General features: G+C 36.8%; 1 long non-coding RNA gene across 2 annotated transcripts; it reads right to left on the reverse strand.

Annotated features, from left to right (window-relative positions):
* Nucleotides 1-1,590: 1,590 nt before the first annotated feature.
* LOC128497857 (uncharacterized) lies at nt 1,591-24,032 on the reverse strand. Of its 2 annotated transcripts, none has more exons than XR_008354344.1 (3): nt 23,893-24,032; nt 14,991-15,098; nt 1,591-2,290 (listed from the first exon to the last, which is right to left on the reverse strand). It is a non-coding gene; the product is annotated as an uncharacterized LOC128497857 (long non-coding RNA). The 2 variants fall into 2 exon arrangements; XR_008354345.1 differs by lacking the exon at nt 1,591-2,290 and adding an exon at nt 5,606-5,963.
* Nucleotides 24,033-24,311: the final 279 nt, after the last annotated feature.

Here is a 24,311-nt window from a genome sequence, read left to right on the forward strand (position 1 = left end):
GACCTTGCCTTAATTGGGAATGCTTCTCTCACTCAAGGTACAAGTGACTGACTCTGCCAAAACGGGCCTGATTTCATTTGAATGTATTGAATATTTAATGTTTTATTTTGGCTAATTGAATGAATCTGAATCAAGGACTCCCTTGATCTATGGTGCCCCCTTGGGAAGAGTTAAAGGGGCACGGCTATGCAAGTTGGAATCCGGTTTATCATATTAACTGAATATACATTTTTAAAACGGGTATAAATGTGTATCACATTCCATGCGGTGTTCGGAAATAGATTTATTGCTTAATGCAAGGGAATCCATTGTAATGTTTTAGATAACAATTCTCTTCATCTGCCTGTTAAAGATCATCTATTTCATTCTCAAAATCACTTGTCAGAATCCTGGGCTCTAGGAACCAAAAGTGGGTATATAAACTATAAAATGTTGGTGCATGGAATGGTGTTTGGATCCTGTATTAACTGATAATGTATTTAAAATACTTTGACAGGAGTATGTCTTACAAAAATACTTTTTGTTTTTTTACAGATGAAAGGTTAAAAAAGATGAACCTTGTTGATTCTGTTTGGTATTTGAAAAAGGGTTGCATATGTAAAGTCTTTGGAGGACAAGTGTTTACACCTTTATTTAAAGAACAGTTATGCATGGTAATGTGCTTAAAATAATTTGAGATTGAGTCTCTAGTCAAAGAAAATACCTTCTGCTGGCCTAACAAAAAAAGGATATAAGGTCACATGCTTTTGGTACCTCAATTGACCCTTTTTCAGGTGATAATCATAAGGAAGGAATAGTTAAATTAACCCCTTCCTATAGGGTTCAGTTGATGGTTCTAGCAGTTTCCCCTTTTTTTAATTAGAGCCTCTAAGAGGATCTGTTCAACATTCATATGCTTACATGACTGCCGTGACTTTTTTATTATGCATCATATGTCCGTAAATTTCATTATCTTAACATTGTGATAATCTACTTAACTTTCATCTATATCCTGACTTGCTGTCTGATGTCCTACAGACACAGCGAGTCGGGATGTAGATGAAACTTTTAAGTACGGTAGATTAACACAGGTGTAAGTAGTGATAGGACTGGGACCAACATGCACCGCAGGGGTACAAACAATATAATACTTGTTTTAGTTTGTTCTAGAGCTACTCTTATGTACTTAAGGCAGTTTAGGACAATTGGATGACATGGTCAGTGAATGACAGATTGGCAGGGGTATAGTCTGGTGTAGACACACACACAGGATCACAGTCAAAAGTAGTAAATATGCAAGTGGAGCTTTAGTTGAGGAGCCATAGGGACTTAAGATGATCACTTCTGTGAATCAAATTTTATTTTAACCCCTTAAGGACAATGGGGGTTCCCTAAACCCATTGAAAACAATGCATTTTGAGCCCGTACATGTACGGCCTTTGTCATTAAGGGGTTAAATCTATTCCACCTGTATTTTTGCTTGTAATAACCATAGCATCATAAACTAAATGTCTTGGTGTGGAAGCACCTCACTAGTAATGTATAATTACTCGTTTTAAAAAGTTGTCCAGCAAGGATATGTCTGTTGGTGATAAGGAGCCATTACATGGATTCAGGATTTTGTTTATTAAGAAATAATGTTATAACAAGAAACAAAGAAAAAAAACCCAAAGTATGTTTTACTCATTGTGCTGCCAGGTTAGATTTGAGATATTCTATTGGGTTCAAATAAACCTTTTCCTGTTTGAAGTATCATGTAAGTAATGTAATTGTCTTTCTATTTGGAACATTACAAAGATGAAATATAACATTTTTCTATTTCTTGAAAGATGTATTCCAAACAATACTAATTCTATGTTGTTTGCAAAAAAAGTCTCAACATTTACATGCTTACAAAGCTTGGTTTCATCACACAGTATATGTTTCCACATTTCATTATTTTAACACCACGATGATCTACTTAAATACATGACTGATGAGGATTGACAGGATGATGTGAAAGTAATGCGTATGAAATTATCAGTTCCACTAAATCTCTACAATGCATCAAGCTACTTAATTATCCCATTGAGAATAAGAGGACTCCAGTACTTGCAGAGTGATAACCAAACGACATTCAAGAGTAGAGAGAGGTACAGTACAACCCTGGTGTTGTGAAGTAGCCGGTATCTTATCGGTCACGGCCTGATTCACAACACCAGCTGCCGCGCTTTACCATGTTTTGTTCAAAGGCTGAATAAGGTTTATGCCGGTTTTGCCGGGTCTGCATGAATGAGATCTCTTGAAGTCTGGCTGATGGCAAATAGAATGTCTGCAAAACAAACAGTAGACAAAAATATGTATTAATAATTAATAACCACAATAAATCTAACACCAGCTCTTAATCCCATTGACCAAAAATTAAGAAACCTCTAAAAATGACATTCTTTTTCATAGCACGTCAAATGAAAATGTCAGAGGTTCACAAAAAATGCAGCTAGCAATAGAAATGTGCTTTTTTCTAAATGCTTTAATTATTGTAGCATAGAATTAAAAAAAAAATTTTAAAATTTATATTTCCGTCTATCCCTTCCAATTATTTTTATACCCAACTGGTTGAATACATGCTAAAAAAATAAAGAAGCTACATGCTCATAAATTCTTATGTATTTTTTTTAAATACATTATTTTTGCATATTATGCATAGAATTATTCTGATGTAAAGAATGTAAGTAAGGTAACTTCTAATAAAGCTTGTGTGGGAATCCTCATCCGTTTGTATCTGTCAAATTAGCCCTGTCAAAATAACTAATATTTAGCATATTTGCTTAGTGTTGTGTGTGTGTGTATAACAAAAAAACATCACTTTGAGGCATTTGCGGATCCAAGTTTCTGCAAAGGGTCAACCACGGTCCGTTTAATGCCCTAATCAAGTTCCTGTACAAAACACACAAGTGCTATTTTGTTTACATAACTTTAAAATGGTACGAAATGTCACCATTTTGCCTGGTTTAGCATTAAGCATATTGGAATTGATTGATATAGAAGTTTTTATTTAACCAAAACAATCTGTCTGCTCAGCAGGCTGTACATGGAAAATACAATAAAAGTACCGAAATTTCACACGTACAGGAAAAATTAACATTAGCTTTCCTAGGATGTCTGATATTGACAGTAAACAGTGTTACCTTAACAGCCAAGAATTCTCATGTCATTTATCTTAAGTGAAAGTAGGAATACACTCTTGTTTTGTTGATGAACAAGGTATTTGCAAACAGCACAGTTTTCACTAAATACTGAGGATGAGGTGAGGATATATTTACACATGGAAAATTCACAAATCTAAGGTGCGCTAAAAGTATAGAGACCAAAAAAAACAACAAAAGTCTGAAAACCAAAGAAATGTATTTGTGCAATATAGCACCATCATATTCCGCAGCGCTGTACAATCGGTAAAAGGATACAATAGTGCATAACAATTTTGACTTACAGCAACGAAAGGTAACTTACATTTGAATTTTGCAATATTCAATAGTTCACCTTACAACTTCCAAATGGCCAAGCAACATTAAATAAAAATACAAAAAATGTTATGCGTCAGCCAGATTATGGGTTTAAAAGGGCATTACCGGTAAAAAAAAAATTAGCAAAATACGTGTAAATACAGACATCTCGGTATAACCGAGATTGTAAATTTTAACAGACAGGAAGCTGAAGTTATTCTTCTGCTGAAGGATAATGTAAAAGAACAAAAAGTACTTTTTAAAAAACAACTGTCCTCTTGGCTTTACATCATTTATACGAACAAAGTACTACCCCCCCCAATGATTGTTTCTTCACATCGAGTTAGTGAAAATCCGCAGGAAAATGCGCCCTCCCTCCTGTTATCACCTTTACTAAAACTCTGCACCACTACACATAATTGCAATTTGTCCTTGGATTCAAAAGAAATAATTTTCTAACGCATCAGTTGCTAATTAGCATAAAAATGCCCAATCATTTATAGTCCTTTTGATCTTAACTTGTATTGTACAGATTGCAAGCCAATATTAAATATATAATACACTTTTTCCAACAATCTCCTGAAGATGTTATTAAACGGAACTAACATTATGTTTCATAAATAGATAACCATTCAACTTTCAATGTAGGTAATTTTTGGTAATCAACCTCATTGTAGGGCAATGAAAAATTTAAAAATTTGAAACAAATACATATACTTAATACAGTTCCTTAAAATAGCAACATGATATCTTGGTTTTATTGTGTAGAAGAGGGTAATTTTAGTCTTTTGTATATAAAATTACTGTGATATCAAAAATGGTTGTTAATCCATCAAAATAATGAATGACAAATGTAAAAATGGTTGCGTAACAACATTAATTTCATTTTTGTGTAACTTCCCCTTTAAATTTACTCTCCCCCCCCCACGCTACTCAGTTTAGCACTTTTATAACAAAACGGAACATTAGAAACATAATTCCTAGTATGAAATGGCCAAATCTTCCCACAAATTTAATAATGAAAAATTAACCTTAACGCTGGCACTAATATAGATTGTTGCCACAGAAACTAACAAAAAGCTTCTTGAAACTTTTTGGGAAGAATAAAAGGAGAGATCTGCTAAGGTTCATTTGCTTAGCATTCTAGGGAGCGCAGTTAATAATTTAGCTAAGAAGAGTGATAATACAACTTATTACTTAAAGGGGGCAAGATTTCAGGCATCTCTAAGACTGGGTTTCATTCGGCTCATTTAGTTTACCAGCAGCGTTTGTACACATGCACTTCAGTGCTTTCTTCTTTCACCACTGAATGCCGCTGGCACCCATCCAGCACAGGCCATCAGACTAAAGGGCAGTGCCCACAAATTGTCATGGTTCCTTTTAAAAATTGGTTCAGCATATCTATAAATGATAAATATTGTTTACTATAACAGATCTTTATATTAGGCAACCTTCATGTGTTGTTTACCCGCCTTCCTTAGTATTTTTGGCAGGATGTGCTATATTTGAAAGACCCTATTAAAAAGAACAATGTAGCGGCGTAAAATCAATGAAGAGCTCAGGCTGGCTGGAGGCCAAATTAAAGACTTTGTAGTGCATATGCAGCCAGTGGGGCTGCCCTGGGCTACATTTATGCTGCCTGAATCTCTCAACATTTTGACACAAATTCTCAAGATGATATAATTTACCAGATCAGTCATACATTTTCTGTAAAGCGACACGATAAGTGTGATGGCATCCCCAAAATTAAGGGTTCTTAAGGATCATCTTTAACCTCTAATCATCTACCGCTCTTACAAGACTTGGTGTCAAAGCAGTACTAAACACGTTCAAGTTGGACATTTTGTGAATATACAATTAGATCAATTTAATCCTTTGTGGGTATTCTCTTTCTTGGTTACGTCACTTGCTCACAGCTTCATTGACTAGCGCCACTCCTAGCATTACAGAGGTTAATGCTGCCCTCTTGTCTATAACATCTTCATGCTCAGCAAGTTAATCCTTGCAAGACTCCATCTCTGTATAGAATGTCACAGTATGTGACATCCAACTAAACGGCTCTACTAATCCTGTTTTATCAGCTTTGTTGCCTTGTCTGCTCATATCCAATAGTATAAAAACCTTGCTTTATGTTCTTTTTCCCCTTTTGCCAACAACTTTTCTTCTTCCCCATGGTTTCAATTAAATGAATCAAGTGGGGAAAATGCTATCTGGACATCTGCCAATGTCCTTCAGACACAATGCCAAGGATTTTAATTAAATACTGTAGACGTTCAAACTCTTTCAGGAAGCCCACCTAGCAAGTTGCTGAATTTCAAACATCAAGTACTATGCCAACAACACAAACAAATTTATCCTTGATATTTAAGCACGTTTTTACAACAAGCTTGTATGCCAATTAGTTGAATCAGAAAAAGGCTTCATTACCTAGATGCGCTTATTGTGCTTGTTCATCTTTTAGTGGACTTGTTGAGAGTAATCTTCAGAAGAGTCAAGTTCCTTCTTGAATAAAGAAACCACATGCATACATCAGGTTGATTAGTGGAACATTACAGATTTGCTTATTGCTATGAGTATCTAAAAAAGGCTAAAGGATCAAGTAAATAAAGCACATTTAGGAACTATACCTTCTTGTGATATAAAGGGTGGAGTAGTCATTTTCCGAAATACTATGTGTTCCAGTTTGGTATAGTTACATCAAGTTCAACCCTTCTATCTAACATTCCTACTCTTGATCCAAAAGAAGGCAAAAAAACCCCTAATTAAGCTACTTCAAATTCTGCCAAGGAAAAATTCCTTTGTGACTCTGATTTCTCCTTGGATCATGAAACTCTAAAATATGAATGTTATTCTATTTGTAGCCCTGTATGTCATGCCTTTCTAAAAATAATAATAATAATAAAAATATTCAGACCCCTTTTGAAGGCATCTAATGTATTTGGTGGTGTGTGTGTTTAACAGTTTGATCAGCGATATAAACGTCCTGTGCCAGGATCTGCATAATTATGGCTCCCAAGTAGGGGTCGGTATGGGAATTTTTATATAGTATGTTTTTGGTGGGGGGAGGGGCTAGGGTGAGTTTTATATACTTCAGTCTGGTTGATCAGAAAGTGTTGATGTTACTTTCGACATCAGTGTGGGAACAGGTGGGACTGAAAGGCACCATCACTGCAATATTCTACAAAGAACCATAATGGGACAATAATAAAGGGAACATTTGCTATATACACAGCAAGCCTGGAATATTTACATCATATATACATATAATTTGGGATGTAGTTGAATCTAGCTTCCCGTTCGGGGGGGGGGCAACCCTTGATTTTGGTGTGCTTTTCTGTATGCGTTTACAATTTTGAAGTTGCAATACACCCCATCAGCACTGACAGCCGCTCCAATGAGCAGTCTGTGAGTGACATCTGTGCATATCCACCTCTCCACATCAGTAAGATCTCTACTGACAAGAGAGTCAACAGGAAAGAGTCTGGCCGAATTGCAATTTGTAAAGACATGAAGGATTATTCCAGATAACATCTTACAGAAAAATTAGTATTCTTCCAAAGCAATATAGGTAGTGAAACTTGCCATGGCAAACCTCCCACACATTATGTATCTGTCCTTCTGCCAAGTGTCAACTGCGTCTGCAGTATCAGCAAGAAGCAAAGAAATCTCAAAAGCTTGAAATTCCAAACAAGAAAATGGCACAGAATAAATCAGAACATGGTTTAGCTCAAAAAGAAGACCATATAATTATTTTACGGCATTGGTCCTGTGGAATACAGCTTGATGTATTGAGGCTAAGTACTTCAAGCCATGTTTGCAAGAATATATGAGGTTGTTAATATCGTCTTATGGTTTGTCTTATCAAATATCATCTTAGTATTCATTCGAATGACATTTTTGCACAAACACAAATGTTTTAGGAAGAATACATTTTGCTTTCTGCTATACCTCACAAGAGATAGTGAAAAATATAAAACAATGTAATGCAAACTGCAGAGAAGAACTTTATCTGTGAATTTTCTTACAGTTCTGAGATTTCTTTGTATGACCCCCCATTCCATGACAATCATACCACAGACAATTGCCAATAGAAGTGTTCAGCACCATAGAGTCAAAGAGGAGGTACCAATTCCATGAAAATGGAAGAATGTGGGGGGAAAAAAGTGATTCTGATGCATGATGTCACATTTCTTTCTCCTTAGCAGCTGGTAGAACAGTCTAGTTAGAAGAAACATTTTATTTCTACAACCACTTTCCAGTACCACTTTATTTCCCACATGATGGGTAATACTTAGAAACTAAACAGAACTTATATTGCTTACATTGAGATGCCTCATGTCACTCCAAAGTTCACCCAAACTACACTTAGATCCGGCTCACTATCAAATTACTCTTGTAGCAATATGAAAATTAATCTCTAATCAGCTCAGCATGTCACATCTCCCCTTGTTTTTTACAATTATATATATATATATATATATATATATATATATATATATATATATAATAATGCACTGCCACAACATTGTGTCACAATGTAACTCAAATGTCAGCGTATCCCATTTACGTATCCAGATCTATCTCGGTATAGTGTCAGAATCACACTCCATTTTAGTTACCGGGTGTAAAGGGTGCTAATATGTGCATAAGAGACGTTTGACACTGATCTGGCAATGAAAATTTGCCTTTCCCAGGTATGTGTTCTTCGTAAACATAATGTGGAATCTCAAATGTCTCAATGCCTCTCCTAGATGAAAACAGATGTTCCCTTGATACGGGCGCGTAATTAGTAATTCACAGGCTCATTATGCATGATGTTCACAGCTGTGGTTTAACCCTAGTAATGCCAGGGGCGAACATGATAATACCGAGTCATACAACACGAAAAGGCTATTATGGAAAAAAAGTGTCCATTATAAGAGTCATCTCACAAATGAAAGTGACAAACACAAAGGGATAAAATGGCAACATACGGTGGGACATTCTAAGTGACAAACTCATTATTTATAATATACTCCAAAGGCTGTCTCCAACTATACAGGCCACTCCTAACAACTTCTGCTTCTCTATGCAGTTGAGCTGCATAGCGGGCTGGCTGTCTTGACAGATTGACAGCTACAAGCATTGATCCATGCCACATTTTGACACAAAGAGGTCAGGCAAAGATAGAGAGACTGTGGTGGCGATGTGTTTGTAAAAGATTGGGAGGGATACCTTCTTACAGAAGCCAGTAATTTATCATCATCTCTGTTTATCGGCTGCGGTTAGTTAAATAAAAAAGGCTGCCCCCAAGGTCCACAGCTGAGCTGCATGTGGTCTTTGGCGAGTTACTAAATTACAGCCCATATCAAAAAGAACTACCGCTGGTGTTAGCAGATTGCCTAACATGGCTGGCCTTAGTGTCAGGCCAAGTTAGCCGGCTGCCTGGGGCACCTTGACTGGGGTGGGGGGGACGCCAGATTTCACACCAGAAACTGTTCTCAGTGTGTGAATGTAGGTCTGCAAGGGGAACAGAAGCCTCTGCAACACATGAGGGATGCCCATAGAAGGCCAAAACCTCCATTATATTCTAAATGAATTTTTATTGTAAAAAAACATGGCGAGCAAGTGGTCTTGGTGGTAATGGGGGAGGGGGTGTCAGAAGTTTCTTGCCGGGCGCTATTTGTTCTGGCATCAGCTCTACTCCCTACTCTATCATTAATAGAAATGAGTTGTATTAATTAAATTGGGTGCTACATTGACATTATTCTGCTCATGATTCTGCTCATGAATCATATAGTCTATATTCTATACATTATTTCTTGTTTTTAATATTATTTAGATTATAAAAAATGAAAGGGAAAATCTGGTGGTCATATTATTTGTAGTGCTCGCTATGAGTCGACTATGGGTGATATTCTCAAGCCTAGAAAAAAAATTAAACGGGAACCTTTACAAAACGTGCTTTTCTTTATTACCTGTTACCGTTTTAAAAGAACACAAAAATGTATGTTACAAAACCTTTTCATATATTGCAAATATTCATACGCAAGTTATTTTTCCCTTTAGACGTGGAAACTTACATCAATGTTTAGGAATGTTAACACAATTTCTTTGCAGGCGAAAAAAATTGTATCACTAGCGATTTGGTGTAGAACAATGGTCAAGCTAAAACAAATTCTTAGGCAGTCAACTCCCCCATACTGGTTCTTTTTTTAACCTTGGAAATGTGACCATTTAAAAAGCTAAAAAAAGATTCTTGGATTAAATAAGCTTTTCTTATAAATTCTGTAGACATGCAAGCGTGAAATCATTTTATCTTTTGAGCTGTTCCAATTTTAATGGACAACTTCACAGCACTACACTTTGAGGGGGTCGATGCCAACATCAAATGTTCTCTTAAAAGGATGTTTGCTATTTTCGCATTAAAATGAAATTGACTGCAGCTCTGTGTAGCGCTAAGGACAGTATTCCCATTATACAGTTATCTTTCCAGTTGTAAAGCTTTTGAGAACTCATTATGAATAAACCATTGAATACCTAACATGAAATTGGATGACTGTATTTTGATACGACTCCTAAGCGTGCCCTAATGGGCGATTTGAATTATCTGCCAAGACATTCTGAGCAAAATATACGACTTAATAATCAAAATCAATAAGCAAATGAGAGCGGTGAATGTTTTCAAATATGAACACATGTATCACACTCCAACTCATGGAGCAGACATAGCAGTGGTTTTGTTACTCGTTGATGAAGCCATCTGTAAATGCCAACATTTAAACATTCTAGTAAAACAGGAGGGCATAATCCCTTGAATCATGATTCAGAGACGTCTTTCAGCAATGAGCAGTTCTATGGGACATAACTATGTCAAGACAGCCCATGCACTGACATTTCCAGCTCCATCTTGGATGTGTCTTTTCTGGAATAAATATTAACTATTTCCACCATAAATGAAAAGATATAAAATATATGATTGCATAAATAGAAAAAAGAATGGATGTATTTTTAAATGGAAAACTGTCTTATTTTAACCCCTTAAGGACAATACAATTTTGAGCCCGTACATGTACGGGCATGGTCATTAAGGGGTTAAAGTTGTATTCTATTGAGATTTTTTTAAAACCAGAATTAAAGCTACATTTTTTTCTTGTACATATAACTGAATTTAGCCAAGACAGAATCATATGTCATAAGCAGCAGTGTATTCTGGCCTAGGCCAAACTAGGCTAAAGTTGGGGGAGAGCACCCTACTGAGGGAACAGATGTCCCTGTGCACCAATGCTCTGTGGGCTGAAACAAACTCCATAGTATATTGTAGCCAGCTGTATAAGATGTGGAGTGCTGTGGTATGCCGTCATATCCAGAGACATAGCAGCAAAGGATGGCAGTCACAGAGGTGAGTCCCGGCGGAAGCTGGCAAGCTGCCCCGGGTTAGGCCTAGGGCAGCACCCACCATAAATACATTGCTGGGTACAAAGTAAAGTAAATTTTCTATGCCATCATAACAATCAGGCTTCCCAAAGGCTTACATAGTGTTGCACAATTGGACTTAACAGAACAATAAAGACAGATATAAAAAACAACAAACCACGCTTTTACATGATCATATCCATTTCAGCATTCAAATTTACCCAAGCAACACTTCAGAAACCAAAATTTAAAAAGTCATCTTATATTTGATTTACAGTCTGAAGGCTATGTTTAAGACATGTTTGCATCAATCTTTCAAAAGCAAAACATTGAGAAGTAAATAATTGGAATGTGGGCATTTGGAATATATGATCTTGGCCATTCTCACTGCTGTGCTGTGCTTTTTCTACTAAAATGGTATGGTCCATAATAGGGGTGCACACAATATAAAAAAAAGTGTCACAGCCTGAGTCAGGCTGGGGGTGTGCGACTCATCTTTTCTCATGCGTAGCCATCTTCTGCATTGTTACTTGTAGATTAATGGGACCTTAAACTATAGCTTCTAAAACCTGCAGGCCGTGTCATTATTTGTTGTTACAAGCATCGCTTTTATATCTTAATATGTGAGCAGGAAGCGACAGATGCAGTCAAGAGAAAAACCCTTGTTGGGCTGTGTAACCTCCCAGCTACATGCACTCGAAAGTGTAGTTCAAGTGGCATACACAACCTAAATTCAGGCTAAAATGTGATTACAAATAACTGTATGGAAAGAAATACAACGTGTCTAAACCAGCAGCCAACTGGATGTGGCTCCCAAAATCTTCTTGCATGTTCCTATTTTTTTGCTACTTTATATTGATGTTTGGGCATATGCTTATCTAACCTCTACAAAATATTAAAATAGCATCTAAAGTTGCCTGCCTGGCTTTCAAATTCTATCTAAAACTGAAGAGGAATTAACTTGTTGATGTTGCCATTTCTCCAGCCCCAGAGCTGAATATATCAAATCTTTTAGCCACTAAAGTCACATACAAGCAAAACTGACTATAACAAGGCTGGGTCGATAAGAGGATGGGCTACTACACTGTTCCTTTTTCTAGGATCTAGGTGCAATGCACACCTTGTATGTTTTTAGTTATAAAAAAGAAATGTGTGTATATAGCTGTATTAGCCATACCCGTTTCCATCAGAAGACGAGAACTCTCTTACACTCCACATATACTGTATATCGACTGCTGTGCTAAAGTGAAGCTGACTTTAAGGGTTCCACCTACTCTGCTTCATTTAACACCTTTATAACTAAATTCACTGTTAGAAACAGTACTGTTGAATGCCCACACTACCCCAGAAATTATTTTATTGTATAAGAATTTGACTTAGAGAATTTTGCCATTGTCATGCCACACAAGTAGCCACTGATGGGTTGTTCCAATAGAAAGTAAAAAGCTTCTCAGAAGTTTGAGTTGGTGTTATGTGATTCAACCTCCAAAGAAAAGAATAGAATTACAGATGTGCTTTGAGTATGAGCGAGTACAATTTAAGAATATCAAGTATATAAAACATATAATAAACCCACACAATAGAGCTTTCTGTTTGCCTGGCTGCATCAGGCACTGATTTTTATGACTGGATGTAAGTGACACAAGGTTTGTTTTAAAGACTTTAACACCAAGAGGCCTTGGCCTTCCTTTATAAAAAGTAGATGAAGCTGCGTTAGCCTAACAGAAAATGGACATGTTTTATTGGCCCAAGAGAGAAAAAAGATGTACAGTGACATAAGCTTTCAGGACCTCTGATCTGTCTTCTGACATTATGCCATATGAAGAAGTCTTCTGAGGCACCGAAACCTTTTGAATATACACAGTCACAGGGAAACTTTTCTCCCAAGGTTACGACAACAGAAGGCAGTGACTTTACACACTTTCACTGCATATAAGAATATGCATAGGTTGATTGTGGATCAGCCTTAAACTCTGAAGCAGTGTTAAATTTGTAAACAATTACAATTTGATATGTATTTCTCTTTGATATCCAATATCTGGCTTACGCCATCTGACTCTCACCACCCTCCAACAATCCCAACACTCTCTGAAGTCCCCTCACCGTCTAATAGATCCCGGTTTTTGCAGTCGTTTATTTGTGGGTAAACAAAACTGCCTTACTCTCTGAATTACAATTTGTGCTACTTGTCAGGTTGTTGTTTGTTGCTAACTAGTCCTTTATTTTGGCACAAACAGATGACTTTCATAAGTAAATGAACGGTTATTAGAAAAAAGGCAGACTTCTTGACATATGTTTTTTCTAACTTGAGGCTAAAATGTGATTAGAAATTGAATACAAAGTGACTTGCACTAATGAAAGTAGTAATACAATTTTTTTTTTTTTTAGGCCGCCATTTTGCAGTTTAAGCCAGAATGCCTATGTTGCTCTTCTTCAAATGGTTAACCATTTGGGGCTGAATTTAAACAAAAAAGATACAACCTAATTCACAACGTAAGAGTTTTAAAGATATGCTGTTCGGTGACTTGTGGGCACAACCTCCTTATTAAATTTCCCTGTCCTTATTATTAAAAGATTGTAGGAGACACTCCACTTAGGGAGGTACAGTTACCATGAAAGTTATGTGATATATTTTCTGTCATAAATATTTAAGATGGATGATAACAATAGCAACATTAAGAGAATGTTTCTTATTTTAAACACAGTTACATGAGTTTATTTAAAGACAGGTCTACTTTAAGCGGGAATAAATACAGTGAGTATTCCAGATACCTGCTAGGTAGTCTGCTTGTCTAACTGAGTAACTCAAAACCAAAATGTTCAAGGCCTGTCGCAGTTAGCTGGCATGTTCTACTATAAGTAGCTTCGGGGCTTTCAGAATGACGGCAGTTAAGCATATTTAATGTACAGCCCGTTGATAATGATACGTCTAGATCTCTTCTCGCCCATGCATCTGTCCCCTTATAGCCTGTGGTAAAACAATGCGACAGGTCTGCTCACTTCATAGGGTTTGAAGCATAAACATCTGCAAATAATCCTCACTGTAATTCATTTAGAATTGAGGTTTTTTAATGTGCCGTCTTTCCTGTGATCTGGTCCTTTCATGCTGTCCTAGCTGTTTGTCATTAATTACTGTGTAATTTATAATAAGGATGGATAATTTGTGATGTACAGAGTTTTTTCCGATGGAGATAGTTAAAAACTTCCCTTGCAGTAATATATGCGGTAACAAATAAATTACTTTGGTGCTGTTCGGAAAGCTGACAAGTAAAAAAAGCTTGGTATAATACAACAGAAACAACACCTCTTGAGTAAAACAGTAACAGGTAAGCAATCAGCAGGAACATTCCATGGGTTGCTATGGTGACTGCTAGTGGCAGCATTAGAATACCCCCCACACGTACACTCTCGTAAGTGTCCATTGTTGGGACGGATACACGCTCTTCAGGACCTTTATCCTTCCACTAATGTTACTATTTTCCTTGCGCTCACATTTTTGCTGAGTTTGAATGTATTAATGTATCAATGTATAGAAACAGCAGAAATTATGTATATGACATGCATCATTCTCCTACCCTTCCTTTCTCAATAGGTCATAAAGTTACGTACAGTAAAAAGCCTCAGTAAAGCATTTGAAATGTTCGGCGGTAGGAAACTTTACAGCAGCAAAATTAACGCCCGCTGTAATTCTACAATGTGTGTATATTTTGACCCACACGCAAATTCGTCTTCAATACAGGCTTTCAAATCAGTTGCACTTTACTATAGAATACAACAAACTTAGTAAATGAAAAATGTACGTATCTGCAGTTGGCTGTGTATTTGATAGATTGAGAAAGGGGGGTCAATGTTAGTGTAATGCCAAGTTGTACCCACTATTATATACTTAATTGTAAGCTCGCGAGCCAGGCTCTCTCCACCTAATGTATCGATTTGTCTTAGTCTGTCAATTCTCATCTTGTCACATCCCTTGAATGTATGTATTGTATTAAGAGCTGTGTAAATTGTTGGCACTATATAAATAACTTGCGCTAAGACAAGGCAGATGCTTTGTCATCCATATACAGAGATCTTTACATTGCACATGAGTTTACCTACTGATCTGTAGGCTTATGATTGTATGGTCCTACTCACCATTCTATTGAATGTTCTCTTTTTCAGTCTTAGCATCAAAGCATATAGCGCCTTCATATTGCCTTTTTCATATATTGCTTTCACATGGGTTATTCAAACTAGAAACTCCTGCAAAAAAGCATGAAAGGTTAGCTCCTTAATTACATACATCAAGGGATATAACAAGTTCAGAGTACTAGCAAACCAATTTTTCATAGATACTGTGACAGAATGACCTGTCATACAGGTCCCCAAGGTACTCAGAGATGGCTCCAGCCTGGCTGCCAAACAGGCAGGAACTCCATTGTGTAAACTAATCCCATTAACAGGATGGCTGCCAGGGGGAGATTCAGTAGCTAAAGGGGATTAAAGGTTGGGTTGTCTACATGTACCTGTTCATCAATGTTGATTTATGTTAATGAAGTTCTGTGGCTATATGAGTCTATGTTTTACAAGAATAAACTGTTCATTTCTGCTGTACTCCAATTCAAGGTAGTTGTCTACTTATTGGGTACACATAGCAGGGTTCCAAGGTGTGCAGGCTGGCTGGTGCTGGAAGTTATTCCGGGGACAACAGGAGGATACTGGGGAGTTACTACAGCTCTCTTATAGATACATACTGAGATAAAGAGTCCAATAATGTTATGTCAGGAATCAGAACCTAACCTTAGGTTCCTTCTGTAATCACACATAATCCATAGAGATTTTTCTGATGGTATGTGGTCTTCTGTCGACATGCATTCACAAAGCTAAGAATATAGTATAATATAGAAAGTAAATGGCTATGGCTTCTAAGTGAAGCCTTGGTTTGCAGAAATATTGGAGAGTGAAGCAAATGCAGTTTGATTCTGTGATTCATGACAATGAGGATCCAGGCGAGGATCTTAAGGGAAAATGACTGCCATTAACTGACTGCTCCAAGCAGCAGCGTGACGCATAAGACCGCGGAGGATGTGGGAAGCTGCAGCTGGGGAGCATTTCTTTCTTTTTTTTTTTTTTTGCAGCTTCAAACAATGTATACGAAATTACTTCCGAAATACTTTCATACGGATACATTGTTAAGGGGGCTTCCTGGGACACTGGAGTGCCCCTTTAAGGTTAGTGAACTTTGCCATTGTTTTTCGAGTTTACATGTGTTTTAAAGTGTAATCAGTGGACGTGGGTGCGTGATTAATTGGTATAACTGCTAAACAAGTGCATGTAAGCAGTTAGACACTTTTGTCTACTAAAAGTACATAGCTTAGTATCATTTTAGAGTGGGATCTGCATTTTCCTTGAAAATTGTAGTTTAATTTGGGTCATCGAATCCAGCCCTATATGTATTAACAGCCTGCCATCCCAAAACATTACTCTGTTAAAATACATTAATTACACCATCTCTCATTAATGCAAAAATATGTTATTACAATAAGAAATCTGAGAAGATCCTCCCCGAGTATAAAAATTATGCACAAAGACTTGACATTTTAATGTTGTTGTCAAGTGCAACTTGCTAATGAATTTGATGAAAATTCTGCACCACGTGCCTTTTGATCATTTGCATCCAAATTGAGAATTCAAACAAAGGTGCGACGAACACATGCTACAAATATTCCCCACTATAGCAGTTATAGCATGAAATCAATCCAATTAGCGCTTTCACAGCCATATTTGCTCACATAAAAAGGGTAAAGAAATAATTTTATTCATCAAAACTTGCCGTCTAGCTGTGTTCCATAGACTTTCACTATAAATCCAAATGACACAAGGTTTACAGTATGCTGCTAAAAAATTAGAGATTAAAGAGATTAAGACATCTTCTGCTAACAGGATCTTTAAGGACAGACTTTAAGTGCTAATGATCAACACGTTTTGGTGTCCATGCATTAAAGCGCTGCTCCAGCTTTTTGCCCGGTGAACGGGAGTCTGGAACGAGTCTGGGTACCTTTTGCCCCATGGAGAAGTTGGCCCCGTGGTCATACTTTTTGTTGCTTTATATTACGGGGAAACAATGCAATAAACAGGTACTGTGGTGTCCAGTTAAACGCGCAGAAAACAGGTTTCTTTCATTTGTGAAACTTTCGGCTGCACTGAAAGGACAGAATTAACATGTTCCAGACTAAGGAGAATCGCTGAATAGGTTGCCCGCAGAGTTCGAAGTTGCTGTTGACGGTAATAAAATGAGCAGTTACTCAAGTAGAAGACGATGGCGAAACACATGACTTTTTTTTCCCCCTGACACATTTATTGACAATACTGAAGCAATGGGATGTTTCAGTTCAATGGAGACTGGGTTTTAAGGGAAACATTTACTAAGCTCCTTTAAAAAAAGGCTGCTGCTTTCCGAACATTTAACAAAAAAAGCACTCTGATTCATTCCATTTTCATGTATTTAAATCCGCTTTGCTTTCAAAAACATCCAGCTGAAGTTTGTTATAACTAGTTATGCGGCAGATAAAGCAAGATATTATGTCCAGCAGAACCGTGGAAGCAGAAATTTTATCAGAGTCTGCATAATAGATAGACGGAAGCTATGTAATTTCAGATATATAAGGATTAACAACTCTCGAAGTGAACTGTCCATGCTCCCCTTCAACCTCAATCATTTTCTTTTTAGACTATATAGAAAAGGGTCAAAATATAAAATATATTACTGATCTCTTTAGGAAGAAATACAAGGAAAATGTATTTAACATTGACTAAAGACTTCTTTTGAGCTAGTATGGCTTTAGACATTTTTCATATCAAGGGTGACTCTGTCCATCTCTAGCCATCCCTACATACATGTCATTGAACAGGAAAAGTGTACAATACAGTTATCTTTCTTAAAAAAAAAAATTCACACAACTTAACCTTTGGATATATTTGGTTATTTATTGGAATCTCAATTCATCCAGATGACTCATTCGTCTGTTCTGGGTATACCATATTTGTGTTTCGTCACAGAAGATGGGTAGTAGTATGTTTATTCAAGACAATATACTGTTATATAATGCCAATTAAATAGAGAATCCATGCCCATAATGCATTGTATGCTGTCTCACTGGTGCATAGATTACCCAGGGTCATCAGTCAAAGCATCCTGACTACCTTTACTCTGTATAAACATTTAGTTGTGTGGTGGAGTAATTGGAAATCCAGTCTCTCCTTGCGAGCAGGACCTGCTTTGTCAGTTTTAGTTAGCCCTACTGACAGTATATTTTCTTTAAGTTTCCTCCTTCGTATCACTACCTACATTTTACATTTTTTAGCATCTGAAAATCCTGCTTGCAGCTGTGTCAGTAGCCTTTACAATGACGACCCATTTTGGGGACACTCATATTGTTATGGCGTATAGAAGGGGGCTTTGTAGGCAGTGTCATACTTGCACATTCAATTGCTTAGTGAACTTGGGGCACCCTTGCTGTCTTAAACTAATTAAAGCTACTAATTATGTGCACACATCAATGTTATATTTAGAGGCTTTATTTTTAGTCCTACAAGACTGTTCTTCTATAAGACTTTTTCAAAACGCCATTTAACAAAAAAAACATTTATTAAGAAGTGAGAAGATATGACTGTCTTTGGAATAATATAATCTACAAAGGCATACAATCTGCTTCAAGTCTGGTAATGTAAAATGCAAAGCAATTTATTTTTACATACAATGACATTTCTGGGATTGGATTTACTAGATTTGCATAAAACATATCAAAATGACACCACACTGAGCAATTAGGGGTCTTTTAGAAATAAAATGTAGTTGTATTCCACAATAACACATTTACTGATTTATGACTTCTAAATATATTTCGAATATATGCTGCCATTTTGCAATGTGAAGAAAAAATTACTTTCATGAAAATGCATTCAAGCTGTACAGAAAAGACAAGGAGTCTTTATGGAATCCACTGAATACTGGAGGGGTGAGTAAGATATTTAAGTCTAAAGAATTATGGATTTAATATTTCAATTGATCCAATGTTAAGGCATCAGATCATGGAAACACAATCCGAATAGTTCCAGGTATGAAAATGTTTCAAGCCTTGACTACTTTAAACCACAGTAAAAAGTATATTAAGTGTGAGAATCTACTACAGATAATTTACATGTTTTGGTAATCATTATGGAGTTAAAAGACTAAAACCTTAATCTGTCCTTACAGGGGGAGGGTTGACATCTTATGGTCCAAGGGGCAAGTATAGCCAAGAAAAGCCAATTGGCTCCTTGCACACATACTTACACTAACATACACTTACTCATACTCGCTTACACACAATTACACACTCATGCCAACACTTTTTTCACACCACTTACACATATACATTCATGTTTGCACACTTACATATTCATGCTGACACACACATACACACATCTATTAACACACACACATACATATCTATGCAGCCCCATACGCAACAAATTGTGATGCGTTGTGTGTTCTGACACCTTTCTATCGGAACCAGCATTAACTGTTTCAGTAATTTGAACAGTAGCTCATATATTTGATTTGACTACAGGCCAGCCTTTGCCCCCCCACGTGCAATTTTTCCTGCTTCCAACAGATCAACTTTGAGGATGAAATGTTCACTTACTGCCTAATATATCCAACCCACTGACGGGTGCCATGATAACAAGATTATCAGTGTGATTCACTTCACCTGTCAGTGGTCATGTTATGGCTGATCGGTGTATGTAACATTTGGTGTTCCCATTCAAGTTGGCTGCTCAATCAAACCCCTTCAGGGATGTAGCTGCTCTTTGTAACTTAAGTGAAAGACTAATCCAACACATTTCACCCAAAACATCTCTGGCTGCACCTCAGTTTTGTTCAGAAGAGTTTGATTTTACCCCAAAATCATCCTCAAAAACATCAACATTAAAAAGGAGTTATAACACGTCAAGGTGTATTGCACTACTGCTTATTTACATTACAGCTCCCACGTGGCCTCCTTGCAACACCCTGCATATGAGGTGGCTGTTTGGATAAGACGGGTGGGTGACAACGCCTCTGACCATTGCCTCTTGTATCTCTGGCCCCAACCCTCTCTGCCTCTTGCCCCCCTAAAACTGACGGTTTGATCTGGACACCTGTAAATAACAACAAACTTGATGTTAACTCTCAGTGGTATCCAAAATGACTTAAAGGCCTGCCGTGTAACTGCATAACAAATTCCCTCAATATACCCGTCATGTATAAAAGAGTACGATTAAGCATTTATCATTGTTAAAATGCAGACAGGCTCTGCAGCATAGCAAATGCAGATTATGGGACCCATTAATTAACTTCCCTGCAGACTAACCGTCAGTAATTTATGTTAATTGCTATATGTGGTTGGTAGTGAATATGTGTCTGTTAAAGGATGTAAGCCTCATTTATCTTTATCTGCTTGGTATATTCTAATAAAGGGTGCAGGCTCTCAGGGAGAGGCATAGGAGTTGCCATGGTAACCTGAAGAATCCAACATGACATTACAGTATAGATTGGCGCTGAAAAGAACTCAGATTTTTATGAGAACATTTAGATACATTAGAGTTTTTGCGTGAACATATAACTACATTTTTAATATTAATCCAAAACCCAACATCTTGAGGGGTCTCAAACTTTTTGTTTTATTTAGTAGACTTTTGCTCCTTTTTATTTTTGTTCTTTTGCTGCTTTAAATGGCAAGAACATTTGACATGGTGGCCTCTCAATATGTGGGATACACAGAAACTGGAGAGCTTCCCAGGCATGCCACCTAGCCAGTACTTTACTAGTAGGCCGACTAAGCCTAGGGCAGCGTTTCTAGGGCCTATTAGATTATCTGGCCCAAATACACTATGGAGAACTATGCTTAACTGACACTGCCTCCAAAGTGACCTTACACCACGCCTCACATGAATTGCATCATGATATCACATCATATCCTCACACTCAGTATAAAAGACAGCAGCTGTGGAGGTAAGAGGTAAAGCGAGGCTGAGGTCAGTCCTAGGGCAATGCCAAGCCAAGATCTCTTATTGCAGGCAAGTAAAAAAGTATCTTATGGTCAATAGTTAAAGTGATCAGTTACTCCTATGTCTTGTGCGAAAGCATGAAATTAAGTTGCAAAAGCTTTATAAAGGCACTCCTGGCAGTCTTTTCATTAAATACAAGTTTTTTGTTAACATCCTCCCTTGAAAACTCTGGTATGTTGGAATTTGACCATAGAGAATCCTTGTAGTCCTGTTGTGTTCACCTGACAAATATTATTAGATACAACAGATGATCTGTCAGAACAGTTTTGGAAATAATGGTTCATGACCCCAGGCAAAAAAAATAATAATAAAAAAAATAGATAGATCTTTATATATATATATATATATATATATATATATATATATATATATATATATATATATATATATATATATATATATATATATATATATATATACAAACCAAAGGGAGCGGCTGCACACTCAGAGAATTTATTAATATACACAGGCTTTTATTTGCCCAGGTGCTCCAAAAATAGCCAGATATATGAAACCAAAGAAAAAATGGGCACTCACGGGTCTTTGCAGTAAAGTGCATTAAGCACAATTTTTGTGCTGGTTGAAATAAAATTGTGCTTAATGCACTTTACTGCAAAGACCCGTGAGTGCCCATTTTTTCTTTGGTTTCATATATCTGGCTATTTTTGGAGCACCTGGGCAAATAAAAGCCTGTGTATATTAATAAATTCTCTGAGTGTGCAGCCCGTGAGTGCCCATTTTTTCTTTGGTTTCATATATAAAGGCGTATACAAATGCGCGTGTTCATATGGATTTCATGTTTAACCCTGTGAAAAGTACCATCTGACACCCCGTCTAGAGCTTGACCGAAAGCATGAGACTGCCTCAGATGCAATGTAGGAAGAGGTTTCATGGTCAAATAAGCCCAAAGACATGGCTTTTTTTGCCAAACACAAAATATGTGTAGTGAACACCAAATACTGCCTATGCCTCAAAACATGCCACCCTTACAGTGAAGTATGGTGTCAATAGCATCATGCTTCTGCAAAAAACCTTTTTCCCTTGTCTACTAAAAATGCAAGCTTGGGAGGAAATTCACCTTTGAACAGATGAATGATCCTAAGTACAGGCCAAAGCAACATGGAGTGACTCAAGAACAAAAAAAAGTATATGTATTATTTAGCCCTGTAACCCCTGATCTCAATCCCATTGGGACTCTGTGGAACTTGAAATTCACAGACATCTTACAACAAACTACCCAGAAGAATGGGCCAAATTCATTCTGATGAACATTACATGCCATGCCCCAAAATGAATTTTGAGCTGTTCTGGGAAACTGAGTAAAAAACATCAAGAAGTTGGAAAAGGCCATGAATTTTAGAAGGCCTAAGAAGGAATAGGACACACAGCCCAACTGTTGCATACTTGATGTCACTTGTTGCTTAATGGAAGGCTCTGCAACACAGTTAAGAGGGACACACAAGAACACCAACACGCAGCAGGAAAAAACTTGACCTAGCTAGGTCTTTCTCAAGCATCAGACAAGAAACCACGACTCTTTACACAACCCCAATGCATTTTAACACATTCAACAGGTACAGGCATTTTTTGTTATTGGCATTCCTTCTGCATCATTTGACTCTTCCTCTAGCTGCCCTACTAAAAGCAGGAAGCATACTTCAGTATGATTCAGTAGACGTCCTAGCTAATGGGAGGCGAGTTCCCACTGAAATGAGTGGGAGTAGCAGCAGCCAATCATATGGATGCTATCCAAACACACAGGTGTTTTGCTGGCATACATCTGATTGGTCATTGATGGCAATGATGGGACTGCAACTGAGCGTGTCCAAGAAGTTTACATACCAATGCTTCCTGATTTAGTAGAGTCAACCAGGGGAGCTCTTAAATGCGACAGAAGTTACCAATAACTAAAGAATACCTGCAGATATTTGCATCTAGTAAAACACATTTAGCTGCTAATGGCCATTTTTACTCCATAGGGGTCCTTTCTACAAAGGCAATGACAATTTTTTGAATTACAATTGCTGTATGGTCTTATTGCTTATGACAATAAAAACCTAGAGGTAACTTTTATATAGATCTCTGTGGATGTATACAGCTGTACATGTCTTACTCTTGCTTCTACAATCCTTCAGATGTTTATAGAATATTCTGCTTTCAATAATCAAAATTCATTCCCAAATGATCATGATTATTTTTTTAAATGTCGCTTTTAATGGATAATATGTGAATTTTCCATCTTGTAGGAATTAGAACGTTATAATTAACCTTAGTACAACTGTTAATAAATCTAAATTTGAAAATGGTTCTCTAACTTCTACATTATTTAATTATGCTTAAAGACTTTTGCCCACCATTATAAAATAAATGTTTTTTTTTCTCTGTGAGGAACTCTGGAAAACTATTTTTAACATGATTATTTGCACCCAGAGAGCCCTCCTATATAGCTGAAGTTGATGAAGCTTTTCTTCATGTATCGTACCAACTTTTTTTATATATCCTTACTGCAATAAGCACCAAAAATATCACTGTATTTGGAATACAAAATATAGGAAACTTATTATTGCATTTTTTAAAATAAACAGGGAGCAAGTTGCATCCTGACAAATACAATGTATTCCAAAAGTGGTGTGCAAGTGGGTCTTTGGCGCAAGTAAGTTTTTTTGTTTTTTTTATGCCTATAAATTCTCTCAAGATTGTGCTCACATTCTCTCTAATCATACTAACATTTTGTGAATACACAGAATTACTTGAAAGACCTTCTTCCTGATCTTTTGGGTTCCCCAAATTGTTCACCTGAAGGTACAGTATCAGGTTCAATCAGAGTGATAAACTGTGTGATACAGGCTATGACTTTATTAACTGTAATGCTGAAATCACTCCACACATTTAACATTTTTCTGCTTTTGCCCCTTTTTTGTAGTAATAACATTTATTCTCATTTTAAACAATATTCTTGACTTACATTTAAAATCTCCACCAGGCCAGCTCTGTGTGCAATGACAATCAATATAGGATATTCAATGTTCTGCTTCAACCAATGCACCCATAACCTGTAAGTAAATGTGAAAAGAGAAGGCATTTTAAGTATCAATAATAATGTACCGGTATATACTTTGTATAGATGGATATACATAAGGTACTGAGTCTTCATGATCTATATACCATATAACGTAAGCCTTTATTAAAAAGCCTTTATGTTCTATACTAAATACATTAACAACCAGCCCCCAATGTGAGTTTGGTGTCTACACCATGTTTGGCAACACTCATTCGTACCATCAATCTAGGTTTGCTGGTTTTTTTTTTTGTTTTTTTTTTTTAATTACAATACAAAGTTTTCAAATTTAAAAAGAGAGGCCGTTAGACATCAGTGAGCAAGTG

This window comes from Spea bombifrons, chromosome 5 (genome assembly GCF_027358695.1).
Source record: "Spea bombifrons isolate aSpeBom1 chromosome 5, aSpeBom1.2.pri, whole genome shotgun sequence".
Lineage (NCBI taxonomy): Eukaryota > Metazoa > Chordata > Amphibia > Anura > Pelobatidae > Spea > Spea bombifrons.